General features: G+C 43.4%; 1 long non-coding RNA gene across 1 annotated transcript in view; it reads left to right on the plus strand.

Moving 5' to 3' along the window:
- The first annotated feature begins 2,137 nt into the window (after positions 1-2,137).
- The window catches only part of LOC134757846 (uncharacterized), a 41,673-nt gene continuing 25,020 nt past the window's right edge, over positions 2,138-18,790 (plus strand). The window contains exons 1-2 of the long non-coding RNA XR_010132383.1: positions 2,138-2,758; positions 16,806-16,891. This is a non-coding gene — a long non-coding RNA (uncharacterized lncRNA). The remainder of the gene's footprint in view (positions 2,759-16,805; positions 16,892-18,790) is intronic.

The raw sequence follows: 18,790 nt of genomic DNA on the forward strand, positions 1-18,790 counted from the left end.
GAGGAGAGCTTTACTTCCAAGTATGTGGTCAATTTTGGAATAGCTGTGGTGTGGTGCTGAAAAAAATGTATATTCTGTTGATTTGGGGTGGAGAGTTCTGTAGATGTCTATTAGGTCTGCTTGGTGCAGAGCTGAGTTCAATTCCTGGGTATCCTTGTTGACTTTCTGTCTCGTTGATCTGTCTAATGTTGACAGTGGGGTGTTAAAGTCTCCCATTATTAATGTGTGGGAGTCTAAGTCTCTTTGCAGGTCACTCAGGACTTGCTTTATGAATCTGGGTGCTCCTGTATTGGGTGCATATATATTTAGGATAGTTAGCTCTTCTTGTTGAATTGATCCCTTTACCATTATGTAATGGTCTTCTTTGTCTCTTTTGATCTTTGTTGGTTTAAAGTCTGTTTTATCAGAGACTAGGATTGCAACCCCTGCCTTTTTTTGTTTTCCATTTGCTTGGTAGATCTTCCTCCATCCTTTTATTTTGAGCCTATGTGTGTCTCTGCACGTGAGATGGGTTTCCTGAATACAGCACACTGATGGGTCTTGACTCTTTATCCAATTTGCCAGTCTGTGTCTTTTAATTGGAGCATTTAGTCCACTTACATTTAAAGTTAATATTGTTATGTGTGAATTTGATCCTGTCATTATGATGTTAGCTGGTTATTTTGCTCGTTAGTTGATGCAGTTTCTTCCTAGTCTCGATGGTCTTTACATTTTGGCATGATTTTGCAGCGGCTGGTACTGGTTGTTACTTTCCATGTTTAGCGCTTCCTTCAGGAGCTCTTTTAGGGCAGGTCTGGTGGTGACAAAATCTCTCAGCATTTGCTTGTCTGTAAAGTATTTTATTTCTCCTTCACTTATGAAGCTTAGTTTGGCTGGATATGAAATTCTGGGTTGAAAATTCTTTTCTTTAAGAATGTTGAATATTGGCCCCCACTCTCTTCTGGCTTGTAGGGTTTCTGCCGAGAGATCTGCTGTTAGTCTGATGGGCTTCCCTTTGAGGGTAACCCGACCTTTCTCTCTGGCTGCCCTTAACATTTTTTCCTTCATTTCAACTTTGGTGAATCTGACCATTATGTGTCTTGGAGTTGCTCTTCTCAAGGAGTATCTTTGTGGCGTTCTCTGTATTTCCTGAATCTGAACGTTGGCCTGCCTTGCAAGATTGGGGAAGTTCTCCTGGATAATATCCTGCAGAGTGTTTTCCAACTTGGTTCCATTCTCCCCATCATTTTCAGGTACATCAATCAGACGTAGATTTGGTGTTTTCACATAGTCCCATATTTCTTGGAGGCTTTGCTCATTTCTTTTTATTCTTTTTTCTCTAAACTTCCCTTCTCGCTTCATTTCATTCATTTCATCTTCCATCGCTGATACCCTTTCTTCCAGTTGATTGCATCGGCTCCTGAGGCTTCTGCATTCTTCACGTAGTTCTTGAGCCTTGGTTTTCAGCTCCATCAGCTCCTTTAAGCACTTCTCTGTATTGGTTATTCTAGTTATACATTCTTCTAAATTTTTTTCAAAGTTTTCAACTTCTTTGCCTTTGGCTTGAATGTCCTCCCGTAGCTCAGAGTAATTTGATGGTCTGAAGCCCTCTTCTCTCAGCTCGTCAAAGTCATTCTCCATCCAGCTTTGTTCCGTTGCTGGTGAGGAACTGCGTTCCTTTGGAGGAGGAGAGGCGCTCTGCATTTTAGAGTTTCCAGTTTTTCTGTTCTGTTTTTTCCCCATCTTTGTGGTTTTATCTACTTTTGGTCTTTGATGATGGTGATGTACAGATGGGTTTTTGGTGTGGATGTCCTTTCTGTTTGTTAGTTTTCCTTCTAACAGACAGGACCCTCAGCTGCAGGTCTGTTGGAATACCCTGCCATGTGAGGTGTCAGTGTGCCCCTGCTGGGGGGTGCCTCCCAGTTAGGCTGCTCAGGGGTCAGGTGTCAGGGACCCACTTGAGGAGGCAGTCTGCCCGTTCTCAGATCTTCAGCTGCGTGCTGGGAGAACCACTGCTCTCTTCAAAGCTGTCAGACAGGGACATTTAAGTCTGCAGAGGTTACTGCTGTCTTTTAGTTTGTCTGTGCCCTGCCCCCAGAGGTGGAGCCTACAGAGGCAGGCAGGCCTCCTTGAGCTGTGGTGGGCTCCACCCAGTTCGAGCTTCTCGGCTGCTTTGTTTACCTAAGCAAGCCTGGGCAATGGCGGGCGCCCCTCCCCCAGCCTCGCTGCTGCCTTGCAGTTTGATCTCAGACTGCTGTGCTAGCAATCAGCGAGATTCCGTGGGCGTAGGACCCTCCGAGCCAGGTGTGGGATATAGTCTGGTGGTGCGCCGTTTTTTAAGCCGGTCTGAAAAGCGCAATATTCGGGTAGGAGTGACCCGATTTTCCAGGTGCGTCCGTCACCCCTTTCTTTGACTCGGAAAGGGAACTCCCTGACCCCTTGCGCTTCCCAAGTGAGGCACTGCCTCGCCCTGCTTCGGCTCGCGCACGGTGCGCGCACCCACTGGCCTGTGCCCACTGTCTGGCACTCCCTAGTGAGATGAACCTGGTACCTCAGATGGAAATGCAGAAATCACCGTCTTCTGCGTCGCTCACGCTGGGAGCTGTAGACCGGAGCTGTTCCTATTCGGCCATCTTGGCTCCTTATTCTCATGACCTTCTTGAGTTGTGGCTCAGACACTACAACAGAGCTCCGTCACCTCTTTCTAAAAGCTGGGAAATGGTTATTGTCAACGCCAGCCCCATTTTGGAGGCACCTGGCTGCAGGGGACCACAGCTAGGTGAGTCACAACTGGGTGTCTTCATCAGGGGGTTTACAAGGGAAGACAGACTAGTGATTTTAGAACAATCAGCAATCAGGGCACATTGGCAGGCAAGCACAGAGTACGATTTATTTTATAAAAAAGAGCGTTTATGTTTGGTTCAAACAAAAATGTGAGAACGGCCGAGGCTTTGTAGGAGTTCACCACGAAAAAGGAAATTACATGGTAAAAAAAAAAAAAAAGAAAAAAAAGAAAGATAAATTATACATTTTTTTCTTTATATAATTATTTAGCTGGAGCAAAAGTGAAAGTAAAAGTTGGGGCAAGGAAACACATTCAGATGTGGGGAAGTGCTCCCAGAACGTGGGACAGCGAGTGGCGGAGTCCGATTTTGAAATGCTCCAGAGAGAATATGATCTTCCTGGACCCCACAGTGGGATGCACCACCCCAAAAACCATTGGCAAAGCTTGGTGACAGAGGAATCATTTTGTTTCTTTTTATCCATAAAGAACACACAGAAAGGAACACTTGCTTTGAGGATCCTGGTAAATCAGGCTGGCGTTCTGTTGGGGCAGTGCAGTTTGGTACAAGGAAGTGGTCACCGCTGACCCCACGGAGAGGCTGGGAAAAGCGTAGATGAGGTGACTGGAGAATAAAGGAGGCTTTTTCTAGCCCAAGGTTTAAAGGCAGCCACAGTGTCTGTAGCAAATGAATTAGTGTGACCTTGGAGATGGCCCCTTGACCCGAAAGTGGTAAAGAATGCCATACTTTTCATTTTGTGGGACACCTCCTTGGGGGAGGTTGGGCTGGTAGCATATTTCTACGGGCTTATGGTTCTGTGGATAGAATAGTAGGGCTGGATGAAAGCACGGGCTATTTTGAGTTTTTAAGCAATCAGGGGGCTATTAGTGGGGTGGTCTTTGGAAACCAAGGCCAAATCTGCAGGACAGCAGAGTAATTCAGATCATCTATATTGTATGGCTTGAAATGGGATAGAAAGCCATCTTTATTCATTCATTCATGCAGGCATGAACTCTTTAAACAAATATGAGTGGCCTATTTGAGATCATGATAGAAATTGTAGGGAATAGAGAAGCAACCAAGACTGACCCTATAAGGAGCTGTCACCAACTCCCTTTGAATCAATTTTAACTTTTTTCTTTTTTTGGGACAAGGCTTTCACCCAGGATGGAGTGCAGTGATGCAATCTCGGCTCACTGCAACCTCTGCCACCTGAGCTCAAGCCATCCTCCCGCCTCAGCCTCTCAAGTAGCTGGGACCACAGGCGCACATCACCACACTCGGCTACTTTTTGTATTTTTTGTAGAGATGAGGTTTCATCATATTGGCAAGGCTGGTCTTGAACTCGTGAGCTCAAGCGATTTACCTGCCTCAGCCTCCCAAAGTGCTGGGATTATAAATGTAAGCCATCATGCTTGGCCTGAACCAATTTTAACTTTTAAAAAATCACCTTTTCTTTGTTATACATTCAAGAAGACACTGAGATGGGCATTAGACTAACATCAAGCTAAGTTGCATATAATTTCATAAACTCTGAGCTTTCTTGAATATATTTTTTAATTTTTAGGAATTCCTTGTACACCTGAGCCCCAAAGACACAGCAAACTCCAGTCATAGCTTGGCAATTAAATGAAGCAATGAAAGAGAGAGAAAAAAAATGATAAAAACAAGTCATTCCAGTTGGCAGAGACTCACAGTACAGTTCTCAAAGTGGCTGTTCATCAGAAATGAAGTTGGCACCATCTTAGGGACATTGGATCAAGTCAGTCCATTTGTGACAAGGACAAAAGGAGTAGTAGTCTTTCCTTTTGTGATGTGTTACAGCACTGCTCACCCTGGAATTAATGGGGTTTATATAATCCAGATTTGCTGATGTCCTCAGGGCCTGGAAATTTTCCTTATTTGTGTTCCAATTCTAAAGGTTTCCTGAGAATATTCTAGAAGTAGTCTTTCATGGTAGCCATCAATCCTGGCTACTGATTGAAGTCAACTGTAGAGCTTAAAAAATGACAGACGTCCACCAAAGGCCTATGAATTAGAATCTGCCTTATTTTATTTTATTTTTTCGAGACGGAGTCTCACTCTGTCACCCAAGCTGGGGTGCAGTGGCACGATCTTAACTCACTGCAACCTCTGCCTCCCAGGTTCAAGCGATTCTCCTGCCTCAGCTTCCTGAGTAGCCAGGATTACAGGCATGCACCACTGCACCCAGCTAATTTTTGTATTTTTAGTAGAGACAGGATTTCACCACATTGGCCAGGCTGGTCTCTAATTCCTGACCTCAGGTGATCCACCCACCTCGGCCTCCCAAAATGCTGGGATTACAGGCTTGAGCCACCGCCCCTGGCCTTCTTTTATTTTTAATTAATTGTTGAGCTTGAATATTCAGTGATTGAACAGGGATTAAATATCCCAGCATATCTATGGTGGAACGCTATGCTGCTGTTTAAAACTATGGTGAAAAAGAATTTGTTGACCTGAGACAATATTCATAATGCCTTGCTAAGTTTTTTTTTTAAAAAAGAGCAGGCTCAAATTCAAGAAAGTGTAGCCTGGGTATAAATGAGGTTTTTGTTAAATAATTGTGTATTTATACACATTATATAAAAGGCCAGAAAGAACCTCAAAAACTGTTGACAGTGGTGGCTTCTGAGCAATGATTTCTGTTTGTCTTTTTTTTTTTTTTTTAAGACAGAGTCTCGCTCTGTTGCCCAGGCTGGAGTGCAGTGACACGATCTTGGTTCACTGCAACCTCCAACTCCTGGATTCATCCAATTCTGGTGCCTCATCCTCCTGAGTAGCTGGGATTACGGGCATGGTCACCATGCCCAGCTAATTTTTGTATTTTTAGTAGAGACGGGGGTTTCACCATGTCGGCCAGGCTGGTCTCGAACTCTTGGCCTCAGGTGATCCATTCGCATTGGCCTCCCAAAGTGCTGGGATTACAGGTGTGAGCCACCATGCCCAGCCTTAGTTATGTTTCATAATAAAAAGAAGACACTCGAAATGGAAGGTTACAGCTGACCTTAGGGACAGTGTCCCCTTTGATGACTTGGGACCTCCCCTCATGGGAGTAGAGACAGCTGGCCGGTTGCAATGGGTCTGTAGGTCCTGAACTGAAAGTGTGACAGGTTTCTAGGGCGGGACTGGAGTGAACCAAATATCTTGATAGGATAAATTTTGCAGAAATATTTTATACAAGTAAAATCAACACTGTGGACTCAGCTTTGATGTTTTTAAAAAATTTTTGCATGCTAAATTAAAAAAAATTGTATTGCCCCCTGCTTTATTGAGACATAATTGACAAGTAAAATTGAATATATTTAAGGTACAGAATGTAATGACTTGATATACATAAACATTGCAAGATGCTTACCACAATCAAGTTAATGAACGTATTCATAACCTCCCACAATTACTTTTGGATGTGTGCGTATGGTGAGAATACTTAAGTTCTTCTCTGTTAGCAAATTTCAAGTGTACTATACATTGTTATTAACTATAGTCACCATGCTATACATTAAGTCTCCAGACAAAACAGTTTTAAACACATTATTCTAAAGTATCCCTGGAGCTAACAATTATATATGATCCCCCTCATTTCACATATTTCTTTTCTTTTCTTTTGAGAGTAGTCTCGCTGTGTTGCCCAGGCTAGAGTGCAGTGGCACGATCTCGGCTCACTGCAACCTCCACCTCCTGGTTCAAGGGATTCTCCCGCCTCAGCCTCCCAAGTAGCTGGGATTACAGGTGCCTGCTGCCACATCCAGCTAATTTTTGTATTTTTAGTAAAGATGGGATTTCACCATGTTGGTCAGGTTGATTTCAAACTCCTGACCTTAAGTGATCCACCTGCCTCGGCCTCCAAAGTGCTGGGATTACAGGCATGAGCCACCACACCCAGCCTGTTTGTCTTTTCTTTAGTGTTTCTCTGTGGTTTTGGAGTTTTAAGCATTAATCTCACGTTACTTTTGTACTGAGGAAGAATCCCCTCAATAAATATTAATGCTTTCCCCTTCAGGGACAACATGGTGAGGAGCAGCAAAGAAGAAACGAGATACGTGTGGCTGCTTCATTTACTCATTCATGATTTTTGGTTAGCCTTTGAAAGTTTATTTTTCAATTTTATTTAGTCTTTTTTTTGTATTCATAAAGAAAAAAAAGGGTCTTCAGTGCTTGTGTGAGCCTGGTACTTGGTTTTATGCCCTTGGGCTGTAGAGGTCAGTTTCTCAAGTTCAACTGCTACAGTTCTTTTTGCCTTTTCTTTTTGAGCCAGGCAGGGTCTGCTCTGTCACCCAGGCTGGAGTACGGTGGTGCGATCACAGCTCACTGCAGCCTCAACCTCTCAGACTCAAGTGATCCTCCCACCTCAACCTCCCGAGTATCTGGGACCATAGGTGTGCACCACCACATCCAGTTAATTTTTTTATTTCTGGTAGAGATGGGATCTTGCCATGTTGTCCAGGCTGGTCTTGAACTCCTGGGCTCAAGCAATTCTCCCACCTCGACTTCCCAAAGTGCTGGGATTACAGGCGTGAGCCACTGTGTTTGGCCCAAGTGCTGCAGTTCTTACTCTCCAGCTCACAGAAGAGGCAACGAGGAGCCTGTCGAAATGCAGATTCTCTCCCAAGAGGCTCTGTGAAGTAGTCCTGGGTGGGGCCAGGAATTTCCTATTTTAAACCAGCTCCTCATGTGATTCTGAGCTATCTGGCACGGGTCTCTGAGAACCTGTAAATGGGGCTTAAATTGCTCAAAGCCTAAAGACAATGAAAAGTGGCAGAATGTGAAGACCTGGTTTGTTGGTTTCACCCTGGAATCTCAACTGAGTTCCCCCAGAATGTCCCTGGACCCATGACCCTCAGCTGAAATGTCTTAGTTTAGAATGTGACATGTCTAAGTGGGATGACAATCAAAATAGACCCAGCTGGGAAGTTGCCAGCATCCTTGAAGGTTGTTAGATGTGGCTAACACCTTCCTTCCTTCCTTCTTCAAGGGTGGTAAGAAAACAACAGCTCAGGAAGTCATAATAATTCTAACAGCAGCATCTACTTAGCACTGTCTAAGCACTTCATGTTCATTTACTCATGTAATCCTCCCCAAACCTATAGGATGCCTATAGGTAAAATCATCCCCATTTTACAGATGAGGAAACTGAGGTTTAGAGAGGTGAATGATCTTGCCCAAGACTACATGGCCAGTTAGCTTGCCTCCAAAGACCCTGGGCTTAACTGCTATATTATCCAACCCCAAACTCTACCAGTGGCCACTGTGCAAATTCTGGCTGTGTGGCTGCCTCCAGGGTTCAAGAATATTGACCATTGCCTGGCAGCTTGCTGCTTGGGGGCCCGTGCTGAACATTTTCTGGTGTGAAATCATTATTTAACTTCAACCTTCTGAAACTGTGCCCTTCATGGTCCCAGCTAGCACAAAGGTAAAAACACTTGATAAAACGCATAAAACACAGCCAGCAGCGTATTTCCAAATCACGTTGTAAGCCAGGCAGCGTTCTCTTGAAACATACATCCTTGGGGGCAAAGCAGTTAAGAGAGGTTCCACTGTAGTGTGTGGACTGGGGTGTTCACTGAACCAGACAAAGCTGGGGGTTTTGGGATGCCAGAGGCCTGTAGTGGGAACAGCTAGGGGAGGACTGCAGTCAATCCGGATAGTGGCAACAGGACAGGGAAATTGACTCTAGTTTTTGCTCAGTAGCAAAACTGTTTTGAAAGAGAATCTCTCCTCTACTTCACCCCCAGGCATGTTTTTTAAGTCTTTAAAAAATACTGTTAAAGCAAACTATATATGGATATGGCCTGAAAAGGACTCCCTACTTCTTTTTTTTTTTTTTTTTTTGAGATGAAGTCTTGCTTTGTAGCCCAGGCTGGAGTGCAGTGGCACGATCTTGGCTCACTGCAGCCTTCGCCTCCTGGGTTCAAAAGATTCTCCTGCCTCAGCCTCCTGAGTAGCTGGGATTACAGGCGCCCACTACCATGCTAAGCTAATTTTTCAAATTTTTATATTTTTAGTAGAGACAGGGTTTCACCATGTTGGCCAGGCTGGTCACAAACTCCTGACTTCAAGTGAACTGCCCGCCTCAGCCTCCCAAAGTGCTGGGATTACAGGCATGAGCCACCGTGCCCGGCCCCGGACTTCCTACTTCCATATTTGAGTCCTTGTGGACGAACTGCAACCTAATTTTGAAGCAGATTGAAACCCTAATTTAGGATTATGACAAGATTGAAATCCTAATTGAGGAGTATGCAGCTGTAACAATTGCTGAGTCTTGGCCAATCTCAGCAGCCTTACTTCAACCACTCATACACTGCTGAGTGTTCACACTCTGTTCAAATAAGGCAAACGCCGAGCTGTAACCGATCCAGCTGTTTCAGAATCTCACCTCCGATTTCTGTACGTCACTTCCTTTTTTTTTTTTCGTTTATAAATTTGTTCAGGCCCGAGTCATCCCTGGAGTCTCACACTTGATCTTAGCCAAAAGGCCGAGAAGCGATCATCCCTGGAGTCTCTCTGAATCTGCCGTGATCCTGGGGGCTGCCCGATTCGTGCATTGTTCATTGCTCAATTAAACTCCTTTAAATTTAATTTGGCTGAAGTTTTTCTTTTAATGATACTATGATGTGTCATTATTATTTCACTTTTCAAATTATTCAAAATTATTTTCAATTTTATGGTATGGTACATACCGTAAAATTTCTGTACTCTTTTAAAGCGTACATTTCAGTGGTTTTCAGTATATTCACAAGGTTGTGCAACCATCACCGCTATCTGGTTCTAGAACATTTTCTTCACCCCCAAAGAAGCTTCATACCCATTAGCGGCCACTTTCCATTCCTTCTTCCCCACAGCCCCTGGCAAATTCTGATGGTTTTAATGGTTAAATCTTTTCAATTACATCACAAGACACCATGGAACTCATTACTCTTTCTGGCACATAGTAGGTACTTAGTAAATTTTTTTTTTTTTTTGTGATAAAGCTTTCAATTAAGACTCTCTACTCTTTTTGCTAGCATATGTGATAATTTTAAAATTATAAGCCAGGTGCGGTGGCTCATGCCTGTAATCCCAGCACTTTGGGAGGCCAAGGTGGGTTGATCACCTGAGGTCAGGAGTTCGAGACCAGCCTGGCCAACATGGCAAAACCCCATCTCTACTAAAAATACAAAAATTAGCCAGGCGTGGTGGCTTGCACCTATAATCCCATCTACTCGGAGGCTGAGGCAGGAGAATCACTTGAACCCGGGGGGAAGAGTTTGCAGTGAGCTGAGATCACACCACTGCACTCTGGCCTGGGTGACAGAGCGAGACTCCATCTCAAAAAAAAAAAAATATGTTAAACATCTAGAAGAAGACAACATACAGCTGAGTTGGATTTTTCTCCCTCCTCTCCCATTTAGAAAAGTCTGAACTCAGAGGTCTCATGTCAACTGGATAATTGTTTTATTGGCCTTATTCTTAACTTAGTTTGATTTAGGAAAAGACAAGGACATCTAGAGTCAGTTGTAATCACAGTTCTGTGATATTTCATGTTTTTCTAACTCATAAAAATACAGTGAGGAAATTAACAGCTTGGACTGTGGGAAAAGAAGTAAAGCTGAAACTCTGATACGCACAGGCCTGAGTATGTTGTTTACAGAATGAAAAGCGAGTCCCACATAAGCTGAGACTTGGCTTCAGTCATGCCTGGGAATCTACAAACTCAATGCCCTCTCACTGGCAGAACATAAAAGCTAAAGATTACCCCTAATCCCGTGGCATTTTAAAATCCATGGAATGGGCTTTGGTGCTCAAAACAATTTTCACTTAAAGTCACACACTCTTTTGGAGGTACAAATGTTTCAGTTACCCCAGTAGTATCTCTGGTAAGACTTACCAGAATGAATATTAATGCAGATGAAGACACGATTATTCTGTGCAGAAGTGATCACACTCCCCTTCACCCCCAAGTTCCACTTTTTAAACAATTCAAATAATGGAAGCTCATTTGACAGCTTTCTGCTGGTAAACCAGAGAATAAGATTAACTGCACTGGAAAAAAAGTGGAAACCACTCACATATTTATCAATGGATGCATGAGTAAACAATATCTGGCATATCCATACAATGGAATATTATTCAGCCATAAAAAGGAATGAAGTACTGACACATGCTACCACCCTGAAAAGATGATGCTGGCCGGGCGCAGTGGCTCACGCCTGTAAGCCCAGCACTTTGGGAGGCCAAGGTGGGTGGATCACCTGAGATCAGGAGTTCAAGACCAGCCTGGCCAACATGGTGAAACCCTGTCTCTACTAAAGATACAAAAAAAAAAAAAAAATTAGCTGACCATGGTGGCAGGCGCCTGTGATCCCAGCTACTTCAGGAGGCTGAGGCAGGAGAATCACTTGAACCCAGGAGGCGGAGGTTGCAGTGAGCCGAGATCGTGACATGGCACTCCAGCCTGGGTGACAAGAGCAAAATTATGGCTCAAAAAGAAAAGAAAAGATGATGCTGAGTGAGAGAAGCCAGATGACACAAAAGTCTACTTGTATGATTCCATTTATATGACATGTCAGCAAATAAACAAACCCATAGAGACAGAAAGCAGATGAGTGGTTGCCAGGGTCTGGGGGAGGGAAAAGGGAAGTGACTGCTAATGGGTAAGGCATTAGCTTTAGTTAGTTGATTTCTTTTTGGGCTGATGAATATTCTGGAATTAATGGTGATGGTTGCACAACTTTGTGACTATATAAAAACACTAAATTGTATACTTTCAGAGAGAAATTTTATAGTGTGTAAACTACATCTCAATTTAAAAAAAAAAAGTAAAAAGAAAATGCTGCAAAGCCTCCCGTGGGGTTAAAATAAGAGTAAGAGAAAAAAACATGACTTCATTGTGTGGGTGCCTGTGTTGAAGATGATTTAGTAGCTTCTGCCGTGAGGCATTTGCTAGAATAAAATCCTTTCTGCCCTCATCATTGTCAGCACACTGGTTTGGGCCTTTAGCACTCCTACCTGGATCGTGGAACTAAAGAATTTTAGCAGCTGACAAGGACCTTAAAGATTGTAGCCTAACTCTCTCGCCTGTCAGGGGAGGCAGCTGGTGCCAGGCAGAAGAAGTGGCATGTTCGGAGTGGCCTGCCTGGTGTCTGAGCCACACCTGACACCCAGTGTTCTTTCCACTGGGCCTTTATTGCAATTGTTTTCCTCTCTCTTTAGTCTCTTCCTGCTCCAGTAGGATTGTACATTCCACTGACCTAATCTTCCCGAAATACAGATCTCATCACGTCACTGCCCTGCTGAAAAAACCCACAGTGGCTCCCCACTGCCTTCAGGCCCAGACCCCGGGAGCCTCCTTCACCTTCTGTCCACTTCTTGGCTCTCATGGCTTCCTAAACAAACTCCCTTTGCCACTCCAGCACACAGCGTGTGTCCCAATATCACGCTTCTGGGCACATGTTGTTAATCCACTTTGCATATGTTTACGTCTTTGTGGCTCAGCCAGATTGCAAGTTTCTCGGAGACCAGGATCATGCCTTTGACCTCCTGACACAGGGCACAGTGCAATTCCTTGTACTTGTTAGGGGTCTGGAAATATTTGTAGATTAGTTGATTTCATTCACAACCACAGCTAGTCTTCACCTGGTACACCTAAGAATATCTTGGAGGAGGCCGGTTGCGGTGGCTCATGCCTGTAATCCCAGCACTTTGGGAGGCCGAGGTGGGCGGATCACGAGGTCAGGAGATCGAGACCATCCTGGCCAACATGGCGAAACCCTGTCTCTACTAAAAATACAAAAAAAAAAAAAATTAGCTGGGCGTGGTGGCATGTGCGTGTAGTCCCAGCTGCTTGGGTAGCTGAGGCAGGAGAATGGCTTGAACCAGGGAGTTGGAGGTTGCAGTGAGTCGAGATCATGCCACAGCCCTCCAGCCTGGTGACAGAGTGAGACTCCATCTCAAAAAAAAAGAAAAAAAAAAAGAAAAAAGAAAAAATCTTAGAGGAGTTCTGGCAACAGGTGACTGTTTCATGCTGCGTCTCTCATGAGTTTAACTTTTGGGTGTAATCTGGACGAGAAGATTCTCGAAACCTCCTATGAGATTGGGTTTACTGTCAAAAAAGCAAAACACACTGACTTCAAAAGAAAAAAGCAAACATTATTTTTGAAACAACCTTTTAATTTCTTACAGAAGTACTGTAATTTGTGTTCTTGGAGATTTAGAAAATTCAGAGAAAGTTCCAAGAAAATAAAGAAGAAAATTGAAAGCTCCCATAATCCTAGCCCCTAGGGGCTGTCTATTGATAATCTTTCATTTTTACAGCCATTTTTCTATGCACACACAAACGCCACATATATATTCTTTACAAAAATGAGATTCCACTCTGTGTACTGTTTTATATCATGCTTTTAAATTAAGATAAAAATTAAGATTTAATAGGACTGCATTAAGTGGGAACAATTTTGCTGCTGTCAACTCGAGAGAGCATTCCAATGACACAGAGAAAGAGCAACTCCCTATTTGTTTTGCTTCTTTGCAAAACAAACAGGGTAAGAAGAGTTCTGAGAACTAAGGGGCAAGGTGCCTTCCTAGCTGCTGACTTGAGTTGGGCGTGGAGTTGCTTCATCTCCTTCTCTGTGTCTCCTCACCAGTTCTATTGAAGGAATTGGAGCTTGTACCCATGAAGGTCCTTTTCTAGTTTTTGGATTTTGTAAGCTTTGTTTTACATTTCTCCCATCCCTTCTTTGTGAATATTTCAGAGCCCTCTACTCAAGAGGGTAGGGGATGTGGCTACTTTGTTCCCTGTTTTGTTGCCAGCATGGTGCCTGGCAAAGAATAGACACTCAATAAATATTTGGTAATGAATGAATGGGTGAGACTCTCATGAGTGATGTCCTTTGTTATGGAAATCACTAGGCCACATGGTCTTCTTTTGGAAGCACCAAGTAGGAATTCTATATTTAGGTTCTTGGAATTGAAATAATAACACAAGTGACATTGTACATTAATCAATTAATGGAATATATGTAGCTATGGCCCCATGAGGGAGTTCTTGTTAATTCCATTCCACAAGTGGCCAGGGTCCACTGCTAGCCTCATGATCCCAGGTCCCGGGTCCCCTCTGCTACTCTTCACTTTTGGGCACCACGGTTTCTCTCTGGTTGGGTAAGTCATTCCACGACCAGTAAGGCAAGCTTAAGGCCGAAGTTTTCAAATGTCAGTGTTCTTAAGAATTGCCCAGGCCTTACTAATCCACATTTTTTTTTTAGATGGAGTCGCCTAAGCTGGAGTGCAGTGACATGATCTCGGCTCACTGTAACCTCTGTCTCCCGGATTCAAGCAATTCTCCTGCCTCAGCCTCTGGAGTAGCTGGGATTACAGGTGTGCACCACCACATCTGGCTAATTTTTGCATTTTTAGTAAAGACAGGGTCTCACCATGTTGGCCAAGCTGGTCTTGAACTCCTGACCTCAAATGATTCACCTGCTTTGGCCTCCCAAAGTGCTGGGATTACAGGCATGAGCCACCACCCCTGGCCAGTGATCCACATTTTAAATAATTGCTTGCTATGATTTGAATGCAGGTGGTCTGAAACCTATCGAGAACACTAGCTTGAAACATTTCAGATTCAGTGTTTTGTAAAGCAGAGGAGAGGCCATGATTGGCCATTAGGAGCTTCATCAAGCATCAGCTTGCCCACAGCTTTGGTTTCCAGGGAGACTGGGAAGTAACAATACAATAGTTCATCTTCATTATGAGTGTACCATGCCAAGAGCTTTCCTAAGTGCTTTACATTCATTATCCTCTTTAATTCTCTTAAGAATTGTATGAGGTAGGTCCTATTATTACCTCTATCTTACAAGGAAACTGAGGCTCAGACAAGGATATCTAGCTTATCCATGATTAGGTAGAGCTGACAATGGGATTAAATAATCAAGTCCTGCTACTGCCAGGTTAAGAAAACCCAGCTCTTTGTTATTTTATAACAACTGGGGGAAGCTGGTGTGCATCATTGGCTGATAGGAAGAGAAATTGAATTCCACATCTATGTCCTACTTCATGCATGGATTGCTCTCAACAACCATGAAACGGAACACAAAACAGTGAAACAGGTGAAATTCACATCTTGTCTTTCCCTGTGCATACTCTTAGGACCAGCCCTGGCCATGTTCTGAATATGACCACTTTAACCTCAAAACTGTACTGTTAAAACTCAACAATAAGAAAAGGAACATCCAGGCCAGGTGTGGTGGTTTACACCTGTAATCCCATCACTTTGGGAGGCCAAGGCTGGTGGATCACTTGAGCCCAGGCATTTGAGACCAGCCTAGGCAACGTGGCAAAATCCCACCTCTACCAAAAAAAATAAAAAATAAAAAAACAACAACAAAACTCCAAATCATGGTGGTGTGCACCTGTAGTCCCAGCTACTCAGGAGGCTGAGGTGGGAGAATTGCTTGGGCCCAGGAGGTGGAGGTTGCAATGAGCTAACATCACACCACTGCACTCCAGCCTGGACAATAGAGCAAGACCCTGTCTCAAAAAAAAAAAAAAAAAAAAAAAAAGGAAAAAGAAAAAATGAAAAGGAGCAGTTCAATTAAAAAATGGGCAAAAGACCTGAACAGACACCTCACCAAAGAAGATATATGGATAGCAAATAAGCATATGAAAAGATGTTCAACATCATTTATTGTTAGGGAATTGCAAATAAAAATGACAAAAGATACAACTACATACCTATTACAAGGGCCAAAATCCAAACACTGACAGCACCAAATGCTGGCGAGGAAGTGGAACAACAAGAACTCTCATTCTTTGCTGCTGAGAATGCAAAATGATACAGACACTTTGGAAGACACTTTGGCAGTTTCTTACAAAACTAACATACTCTTACCACATGATCCAGCAATTATACTCCTTGGTATTTACCCAAATGAGCTGAAAACATATCCACACAGAAACCTACACAGGATTTTATAACTGCTTTATTCATAGTTGTCAAAACTTGGAAGCAACCAAGATGTCCTCCAGTAGGCGAATGGAAAAACACACTGTGGTACATCCAGACAGTGGAATATTATTCAGTACTAAAAGGAAATGAGCTGTCAAGCCATGAAAAGACATGGAGGAAATTTAAATGCAGATTATGAAGTGAAAGAAACCAATCTGAAAAGGCTACGTATGATTCCAACTATATGATATTTTGAAAAAGGCAAAACGATGGAGATAGTGGTTGACAGGGGTTGGAGGGAGGGCAGGATCAACAGGCAGAGCACGGAGGATTTGTAGGGACGTCAAACTGTTCTTTATGGTTTTGTAATGGTGGATCCATATCATGATACATTTGTCCAAACCATAGAGTATACAACACCAAGAATGAACTCCAATGTAAACTACAGACATTGGGTGATAATGATGCATCAGTGTAGGTTCACTGATTGTGACAAAGGTCATCTTCTGGTGGGGGACATCCATAGTGGGGGAGGTGGTGCATGTCTGGGTGCAGTGGGCATATGGGAAGTGTACTTTCTGCTCAATTTTGCTGTGAACCTAAAACTGCTCTAATAATTCAAGTTCATTAATTCAAAAAGAACCCCTGAATTGTTTTAACAGGGATATTTGAATATTGAGTACTGACCAGATATTTACTGATATTAAGAAATTGTTGGCCGGGTGTGGTGGCTCACACCTGTAATCCCAGCACTTTGGGAGGCCAAGGCAGGTGGATCACCTGAGGTCAGGAGTTTGAGACCAGCCTGGCCAACAGGGTGAAACCCTGTCTCTACTAAAAATAACAAAAATTAGCTGGGCATTTTGGTGCATGCCTGTAGTCCCAGCTATTTGGGAGGCTGAGGCAGGAGAATTGCTCGAACCCAGGAGGTGGAGGTTGCAGTGAGCCAAGATGGTGCCATTGCACTCCAGCCTGGGCAACAGAGCGAGACTCCATGTCAAAAAAATAGAAAAAAAAAAAAAAAAAAGAAATTGTTGGGGTTTTTTTTTCAGGTGTGATACTGGTATTGTGGTTATGTTTTTAAAAAGTCTTTATGTTTTTAGCTGGGTGCGGTGGCTCAGGACTGTAATTCCAGCTACATGAGAGGATTGCTTGAAGCCAGGAGTTTGAGACCAGCCTGAACAACATAGTGAGTACCTGTCCCTAAAAAAAAAAAAAAAAAAGTCTTTATATTTTAGAGTTATATACTGCAATATGTATGAATGAAATGCTATGAGGTTTTGGATTTGTTTCAAAACACTCCAATGTGTGTGTGTTGGGAGGAAGTAGATAAAACAGGGCTGGTGACAGGATGATAATTGTTGAAGCTAGCCGATGAGCACATAGAGCTTGATTACACTATTACTTCAAGTTTGTACATGTTTGGACATTTCCATAATAAAAAGTAAAAACACAATTACGTGCTTCAAGTCTCAATCCCTAGGTCTCTTACACTCTGGGAATGGATTTAATAAATTTAGCAAATGCACCTGAGGTTAATAATGGATTTATTGACACAGGTCTTCAATATCTTAATCTAAATAAGCAAATATTGTGGAAATTTCAGACATTACCCCAATCTGGGGAAGTATTTTTATTAGTTCTAACCTTCCCCTTCCCTAATTTACGTATGTATACAATTGGTCCTCATCCCTGACTCTCTCTCTCTCTCTCTCTTTCTCTCCTGCCCCTGCCGGGTTCAAACAATTCTCCTGCCTCAGCCTCCCGACTAGCCGGCATTACACGTGATGCCTGGCGAATTTTTGTATTTGTAGTAGAGACGGAGTTTCACCCTGTTGGTCAGGCTGCTCTCGAATTCCTGACCTCAGGTGATTTACCCGCCTCGGCCTCCCAAAGTGCTGGGATTATAGGAATGAGCCACCACATCCGGCCAACTATTACCTTTTCTAAGAATGCTTTATGACATCATGGCATTTCAAATTGTATAACATTCAGAACGTTTTCTGTTGTATCCTTTCCTAGGTCTTCATTACTTTCCTGGGACTTGACAGGGCATATTGAATCTATCCTGTAACGTATGGGAATAAATAAGGATTCCAAAACATGAATTGGATTTAGTTAATTTTTGTTTCTCCATGTCTCCATACACACAGGCAGCATGAGTGAGCATCTAGTATGTATTGGATATGTGCTGGTTTGATACCATAAAGAGATTTATAAAATGGTGCCGACTTTGAGGGGTTCACACTCTGGGGGAAAGACTGTGCTGTCTAAGTGAATAAATTTGGAGGTTGAGGGCTTCATGGAGAGGAGGAAAGTTGTGCTTTATAACATCATGGTATATTTGCATGAGCCATGAAAATAAGCAGAAGCTCATCACCCACCCGATTTATGTCAGAATCAGAACCCAAAGCCAGGGACCCACCAACCAACTGTTCGGCCCAGCACAGTTTCCCTGTGGCAATTCCACTTCTTTTTTTCTTATCTTACATCGCAACGTACTTTGTTTCTTGTAACTCCTGCAGGATTTTTCTTAAAGCCTTACATGGTGCTGTTATCCTGTGGCACAAAATGAAGCCGACCTCTTTGTGTGTGGGAATAGAGGTAGCATTACACTGCTGGGATGCAACAGATGGAGGGTGGAAAGCTGTCCAGCTCCTTGTCTCTTCCAAGATACATAGCCCAGGGGTATTCCCATTCCTCCACGACACAAATGACAACTTCCTTGAGCTCTGATGGCTTGCCAGGTGGCTGATGGCGTGGAGAACCTTGCTCATGTTTACCTGTTCTTGCATCCATTACTCACCTCTGCCCACGTGCCCCCACACTTGCACACAAAGCCACAGAGTGGCTTAAAAAAAAAAAATGAAAAGCCTCCCCCCAACCCTATTCTAAAATGTCAAGTGTTTCAGTTTTGAGAAAAAAGAAAGCTGAAGAAACCATGACTCATGACATGGGCTGACAAACAACGATCTGAAGGTATGCTGGTGAGTCACACTGTGGAGCTCTGCCTTTGTGTTGTGGTGAGGGCCGGGGCTGGAAGGAGCGTCACGGGACCAGCCAGTAAAATTCCACTACTCTCCGAAGC

The sequence above is a fragment of the Gorilla gorilla genome, chromosome 22 (genome assembly GCF_029281585.2).
Source record: "Gorilla gorilla gorilla isolate KB3781 chromosome 22, NHGRI_mGorGor1-v2.1_pri, whole genome shotgun sequence".
In the NCBI taxonomy this organism is placed as follows: domain Eukaryota; kingdom Metazoa; phylum Chordata; class Mammalia; order Primates; family Hominidae; genus Gorilla; species Gorilla gorilla.